Source organism: Pteropus vampyrus, unplaced genomic scaffold (genome assembly GCF_000151845.1).
Source record: "Pteropus vampyrus isolate Shadow unplaced genomic scaffold, Pvam_2.0 Scaffold166, whole genome shotgun sequence".
In the NCBI taxonomy this organism is placed as follows: domain Eukaryota; kingdom Metazoa; phylum Chordata; class Mammalia; order Chiroptera; family Pteropodidae; genus Pteropus; species Pteropus vampyrus.
In genome coordinates this window covers 1,952,296-1,959,731 of record NW_011888947.1, presented here as the reverse complement: position 1 = coordinate 1,959,731, position 7,436 = coordinate 1,952,296, and positions in this window count along the sequence as shown.

Sequence of the window (7,436 nt, the reverse complement as noted above, 5' to 3'; positions counted from 1 at the left end):
AGCCACATTTTAAGTCCTCAGGAGTCACATGTGGCTGTCAGCTGCCATATCAGATAACCCAGATCTAGAGATACGAGACATAGCAACACCCAGACCCTTTACTGGAGGGGATCACTGCCTCCCTGTGGTGTGTGTGGGGTGGGGAGGGGAGGCACGTAAACAGTCGATTATGAAAATCAGCTCTGTAAGTGCCACAGGGTGCCAGAGCAGAGATGGTCTGTCTATAGTCTACTACTTGGGCTCTGGAGACTGGGATTCTGGGTCCTGCTTTGTCACTCGGTAACTGTGCATGACGCCTGGCAGGCTGCAGATGCTGGCAAGCATTTAATGAATTAACTACCAGGAGATTGCCATCAGATTGAAAATTTTAAAGCGCTGGTCCAGGTGAGAGAGCTGAGAACTCTGTCCTGCTCATGGGGCGGAAGTGGGCAATTCTTGGAGGCAACTTGTAACATCTGGGAAAGCTCATCCTCTGCCACCAGTCCACCGAAGGGTCTGTGTCTCCCAGAAACCCATGCACATGTGACCATGACGGGATGGCATGGGGATGTCCACAGTAGCATTGCAGATAAAAGTTCAAACTTGGAAATGCTCTGTTCGTCAGAAGAACAAATAGACAGTCTATGACGTATTATGACCTACTCATTCAATGGAAGATCACACAGCAGCCAATATGAAGGAGCTAGATCTACGTGCACCCACATGGAAAATACTCAAAAGCTTATTGAGTGAGAGAAAAGCGAAACCTTGATGGTGGTATGCCATCAATCGGAATGTTTTGAAAAAGTCAAAGCAGTTTATAAATGTACATAAAACACTTTAGGACTATCGGAGAGGGTTGCCCACTGGCTGCAGATGAATGGTTGATTCTGGGAAGAAGGGAGAAAAAGGTGAGATGGGAGAGGAGGACCAAGGGGGTCTTATGTCAATATTTTATCTCTTAAAATCTTCCTCAAATGTGGCAAAAGGCTAATCTATGTTAAGTACCTGAGTACATGTTAAGGTATTTTCTCCACTTTTCTATACTTGAAATATTTCACAATGAAAAATTAAAAACCCCTCCAAATTAAAAACAAACAAACAAACAAACATGAATTAATAAATGGCCTTGAGAAAGTTACCTACCTTCTCTGCGCTTTAGTTTCCACATCTGAAAGATGGAAAAATGTGGCCGTTTTTTCATGGCCAGTGTCTGGTAATAGAAGCCCTTAATCAGTAATCATCGTGAACGTTTATTGAGCGCTTACCATGTGCCGGACATAAATAAACTGACTTAATGACAAGTACAAAAAGAAGGTATCCTTATGCTCGTTTTACAGATGAGGACACTGAGGCAGAGAAAGTCACCCAGTGTTACCAGTAAGTTAATGGTGGACCTGGGATTTGAGCTCAGCCAGCCAGGTTCACAATTGCTATTTTGAGCCCCTTCTGTATACTCTGCCTCCACTCTGTGCTCATTCTCTTGCCTATTCTGGAAATTAAAAAAATCATTTTTCAAGTCTGCAGGTGCCAAATCTCCCCCAAGTGCTCGGGGCCCAGGCTAATCCCAGGAGAGGCAAGTGGTGCCCGCTTTAGTTGCAGATGGCTCTGATCTGGGTCCTCTCTTTGGGGTGGACAAGCCCTTTTGGAAGACCACAGTGCCATCCATCAACTTTAGGGGGCCCCCACGCACACCTAGTTCATCAGCTTATTAAATTTTGCCGAGGACTTGGCCACCGGCAACCCCATTTTTATATCTCCCGGCAACGTAAATATTCAACAGGGTGAGGGGGCAACACCGAGGGGGAAGTTCTGAATCCTAGATCCACCTTCAGGGTGCCCCGGGATTCTAGAGATCAGTTTACCTCCCTGGAAGGCCTGGCAGCCTCTGCTGGGGCGTGAGGGGGGGTCACAACTCCCCTGCAGCCTAAAGACAATACCCGAATGCACAGAAATTCTCTCCTTGGCAGCAGGCTCCACGCTCTGAGCAAATGAATTGTGCAACAGACAAATACTATCTTTCCCCCAGGCACTGGCAGCCAACAGTGAGAAGAAAATGAACTTACTTTTTTGCATGCCATTTAATTTCAATATCATTTAATTTAAATGGGAACAACTCACGCTGAACCGTGGTTTGGCGAGGGTGGGGGTGGGAGAAGGGAGCTCTGACACTTCTTTCTATAATCTTTACATTAAAAAAAAAAAATAACCCAGGAGTATATATGACCTGCTATAAGAAAATAAAGATGCAGTTTTAAAAATTCAGGAGAAGAGGAACAGGAAAGTGCTTGCCACATTGCTGGGCACACAGAAGGTGATGTTAAATATTGACAAGAGGTCGAATAGTGAGGACGGAAAGACAGGGCTCCTCCCCAAGCCTTGGCGAGGTCTGGAGGCAGCACGGGGACCAGGATGCTTTCCCTCTGAGCCCGTAGCCGCAGCCCCTGCAAGGCTCCTAGCGGCCCCTCTTACCTCTAGGAGAAGGTATCAGTGGCCGTTTTGCATCTCAGGCCAGGGACGGTCACTCGCTCTTCTGGGGTGGCCATCTGGGTTATGGCTGCTCTCTGTCCCCTGCTGGCCTGACTCTCTTCCGACTCTGCCCATTTGGACTAAATGCCCAGCCTTTACAGAGAAGGGAAATTATCTTTAAGCTCAGGCCTTCCAATGGTCCCCATGGCTTTTGAAGCTTACTCTGTGCCATTAATCCCTGGCTCATATCCCCACTTCTGACCTCGAGGATAGAGGGATGGAGCAACTGGAGCCCACACAGAGGACGGAAACTCACGTGGCAAAGAGAATCGAAACGACAGGGAGGAAGGAGACAGAGGATGTGACTGTTTCTAAAAGGCTCTCCTGGGACTCTTGGGGGACCCTAGTGAAGGAGTTTCAGAAATTGGTTTCTGTGTAGCAGAGGGGGAAATTCCTGGCAATCAGAACGGGGGTGAGCTGCCTCAAGGTCAGTGAATTCCCCGAGTCTGGGTCTGTCAGGCATGTCGATCGCACCAGTTTATTGGGATGGTCGACCTGATGACCCTGAGAGCCTGGGAGGGAGGGTTTTCAGGCTCCGATGTCATTTTGCGCAGACTCCCCTTTGTGAGCAGGCTGCCTGCGGCCTCGGCTCTCTGCAGGGAGAGCGGGGAAAAGCAGACCGCCGTCCCCCGCAGCAAGATGAGGTGTCCCCACGACGGTAGTGGGATGGGGTCTTACGCTCCAGCGATGCCCCGTGAAATGGCAGACGAGTAGCCCCAGGGCAAGAGAGCAGCCCAGGTCCTGGCGTGAGGGCTTCGAACTGAAACAGGGCAAACAGGCAGCCGCGGGGGAGTGTGTGGACACAGTTTGGGTGGATAGCCGCAAGGTCTTCGGACATGCCCCAGAGCTGTGGTGGGTAGTAAGGCCAGCCAGAGAGATGAGGATTTCCAGCAAGCTGGTAAGAATCGGGTCAGCCGTGGCACAGATGTCTGCTCAGGCCTGTGGAACCCACTGAGTCCACTCGAGGACACTGGTTCTGGAAGGGCAGATGAGCTCGCCTGGGCGGAGAGCAGACGGGCCTCTTTTCCCAGCACATTCTCCAGCTGCCACTTAGCTCCAGAGCCTTTTGGGGTTCAAATAAAAGCATCACTAAAATGCTCAACTCTTACCCCCTCAGAAGTAAAGAATGTCTGTGGAATTAAAGCTGGCATGGACCCTCGGAAGCACAGGAAGTGGGGGCGGCCACAGGGGTTGCAGGCTGGCCCAGAGCCCTAACCCCCACTCCCATGCAGAGAAACAACCATCCCTGAGGGGGAGAAGCGGAGGCCTTGGCCTTTGTAGCATGTATCAGATCAGGGTGCAGGGGCAGCGAACTTGGGGTCCCTGATCCCCACTGAGAGCCTCTGCTCGAGAACCCGTATTCAGTCCAACACAGGCCCTGAGGGTGTGCTCTTGTCATTGTGGGACAACCTTTCCAGATTCCGCGATTCTGAAAATGGATGTAATTAAATGCTGTCGATGGCTGAGCTTGGCCTCTGCCCAATTTTTACTACCCAGCCAGTACAGGCCACCACACTTGTGTTCTAACAGAGTTGTTCTAAATGACAGGAGCTGAGGGGCAGGGGGGAACCCCAGGCTCCCGCCTTAGGGAGGGAGGCCCAGGGCGCAGCTGGAAGTCGGGAGGGAAATGGTTCTGGTGGCAGTTTTCCCAGACTTGTCCTGACTTCTAGAATTGTTGCTGCCACACGCATCAGAGTAACGTAAGGAGGAGGCAAGAGAATTAAAATGTTAATCAAGCCACATTCAGAGACTGCAATGTGCTGATCAGCCCTGCAGCCGGGCCAGGAGGACATCTTCGGAACAAAGGAAGATTTCTGCTGGGATGGCTAACAACCCATTCCCCACACCTGTGAAGGGGAACCAGCAACCAAGAGATTCCCCATGGCTAAAACCCTGGGGAACCTAAGGATTAAAGGCTGAGAAGTGCCAGCCAGCCGGCTTTTAGTGCTACGTTCTCTTCCCCTTCCCCTTCCTCACTGTGTGTCCCTATCAAAGGGTACGGGAACTAAAGAATGACATATAAACTGAATTCCCCGAACTCTCAGCCCCCTCTGTCTCTCTCTCACTGCCTTTCCATGCCTCTCTCTATCGTCTCACTGTCCCTCCCACTCTCTGTCTGTCCCTCTGAGTCTCTCTCAGGCTCTCTCACTCTCTGCCTCGGAGAGGAGACCACACTCTGTCTGTGGAGTGTTATCCCTTTTCTAATAGACTTTCTTTTTGACTCTAACTTCGTTGTGTGTTGAATTCTTTCTACACTCCCACCAAAGGACCCTATTCTCTAGGTACAGGGCTTGTTCTCCACCCGCCTCCCCGCTCCACCCCAACTCAGGGAAATTTGTCCTGTCCTGTATCAAAAGTACCCAGGACATTCTCAGTGCCAGCCCAGCTCAGCTTCTGTTATCGCCCGTCTGCTAAGGGTGGAAAGGGTGCAGGAAAGGGTGCGTGCTGTCACATGGATCAGGTAAGGCCTGAAAGAACTTTCCTACTCTAATCTCAGCCTCTTCAGTCCTCAGCTGGGAGTTAAGTCCGTGGCCCAGGAGCCCTGGGCCAGCAGTTTAGGGCTAAGCGTTGAGCACCACCGTAGGCCAGGCTAACCCCGGCCCAGCTTGCTGACTGGTGATTGTGTGTACATCTCCGGCACCCCGAAGGAGGAGACCCCGCAGTTTGGAGGATTTGTATCCTGCCAGAGCCTGGGTTGTTAAGTGGCCAGTTCTGTCCAGTGGGGTGGGGCAGGTCTCAGGAAAATGCCCTGTTCCTTCACCTTTTTTTCTTTAGTTGTTTAGGGAGGCTTTGCCTGCCCTGGGGCTATGGAATTTCTGGCTAAGGAAAGCTAAGTGCACTCCAACAAAACCATAATTCTCCTGGCCCTGGGAGGGGCGGGGGTTGGGAGGAAAGTAGATGGCAAATCTTGTCCCTCTGAGGGATGGAGAGGTGAGCTGTGATGTGGTGGGACCCGCCCTGCTGTCAGCCTGTGGTTCTCTTTCCTCAGTGACTCAGCAAACTGGAGAGTCACAGCTAAACTGTCTGGGGTGTTGGGGAGGTCTTGCCCCAGCTGACAGCTCCCTGTGGAGCAGGAACAATAAATGATAAGATTTATTCAGCTCCAGGCTTAGCCAGTGATCCTTACTCTTCTACCCAAATCAACCCAAGGACAATGAGGCAGACAGCCGGGCTCTGCCAGAGGGGCTTTTCAGAGATGCACATTTCCAAGTCCTTTCCCTGCGGCTTGTTTCAGGGGTCTGGGGTCGGGCGGGGGTGGGGAGGGGGTGTCTGTTTGTGACAGGTGTGCCCTAGGTGTTTCACTAAGCTGGAACTGGCAAAGTTGGTATCACAGAAGATACTGGGCAAGGTGGGAGTGGGTGGGGAGGGGGCGGAGTATGTTCTCAAATCCCACGTGTTCTCTTATCACAGGGAGCTTCTTGGTCATTGGCACAGAGGAGGGAGATCTGTGTGAACAAAGGACCGCTTCCTTCTCCTGATTCACTGGAATCCTTCTCTCCCTAAACACCCTCAGCCTCTACCCTGTGGAGCCTGTGCCAGCAACACTCACGCTTTCTCCATGCTGGACATGGGGGACTCTGCCAGGTCTGGACGTCTAGGTATGTATGAGACATCAGAGGTAAGAATGGAAATGAGATCAATCAGCTGTAACCCTGGCCCCTAGACCCAGTCTCCTGGGCCAACGTTTCCTATACCCGCTGCCAAGCTCTGTCCACCACCCAATCCTGAGTCCCACTTGGACAGAGGGAGCAGAGCTGCAAGGAACTGGCTCCAGCATAGGAGAAGCAGTGGTCAGAGGTAGGAAATGCTTCAGTTGTCTCAACCTGCCTCTCCTCACCCCATCCACCTTCCCCACCCAAACTCCTTGGGGCTGGTCAGTCCCTACCACCTGCATCCTGGCTTGGTCCATTTCCCTGACTGCTCAGGTGGAAGTCCCACCAGGATGCTTCTCTCTGCTGGGTGCTTCTGTCTTCCCCAGGGAACCTCCTGTGGGCATTTCAGCCAGAGGGACAGCCCTCGCCTGAGAACTCAAACTCCATTTGTCTGCGCACCTGTTCTGGCATTTCATTACACTAAGAGCCTGTCAGCAGGGCCAGCCGGTCACTCTTCCCTGTGCCTTCTACTGCCCCAAACACAGCATCCAAAGGGCTGAGTAACGGAAGAACAGTGAGTCAGCTGCGTTGGAAGTTGCCGAGATTGGGGGGTGGGGCGGGGGGATGGGGGAGCTTGCAGCTTACAGCTCTCACTCCTGATCTTCCTGCAGGTCCAGGGAATGAATGGGGTCCACAGAAGAGTGACCTAGGTTGTGCCCACATAGGGCTTGTCTCAATGGTGGCTTGCTTGGGAAGCACATATGGGAAGGAAACCAAGAGGCCCCTTGCTGAAAACTGAAAAATACTCAGCTGAATCCAAACTTATTTGGGACCCGGGAGTCTCCCCATTTGTTTTGCTCCACGGGTCTCCCAACCGAAACACCCTCTTCTCTGCTGCCAGCCTGCCCCACTCGCCCAGACTTAGTCCTGCCTCCGTTTCCCTCTGGCCAGATATGACTGGCAGCCCAGCTCATGGCTGCATTTGCAGATGCATCAGCCCACAACGATAACCACACTTCCCTAATGAGGGAGAACACCATCCCTCCCAGATAATCCCATAATGCTTGGATGAACAATGCCTTCCTCCCCGTCGGGTTCCAGCTGAGCAGGCTGCTCATAAAGGCACCCTGGATCTCTGTCTGAGTTTTGAGAACAGCCTCTTAGCCCAGAAGTAATTTGGCAGAGAGCTTACCTGACCTTGGGGCAGCCATTTTATCAGCAGGATCTACAAATGGCTTTGAGCTCCTCAGAAGGCAGGGGCTGAGTAAATTCCAGGAATTATAGGTGATTAGCAGAACAATTCTACTCTGGAAGATCTAGCTCTGCGCTGCAGGG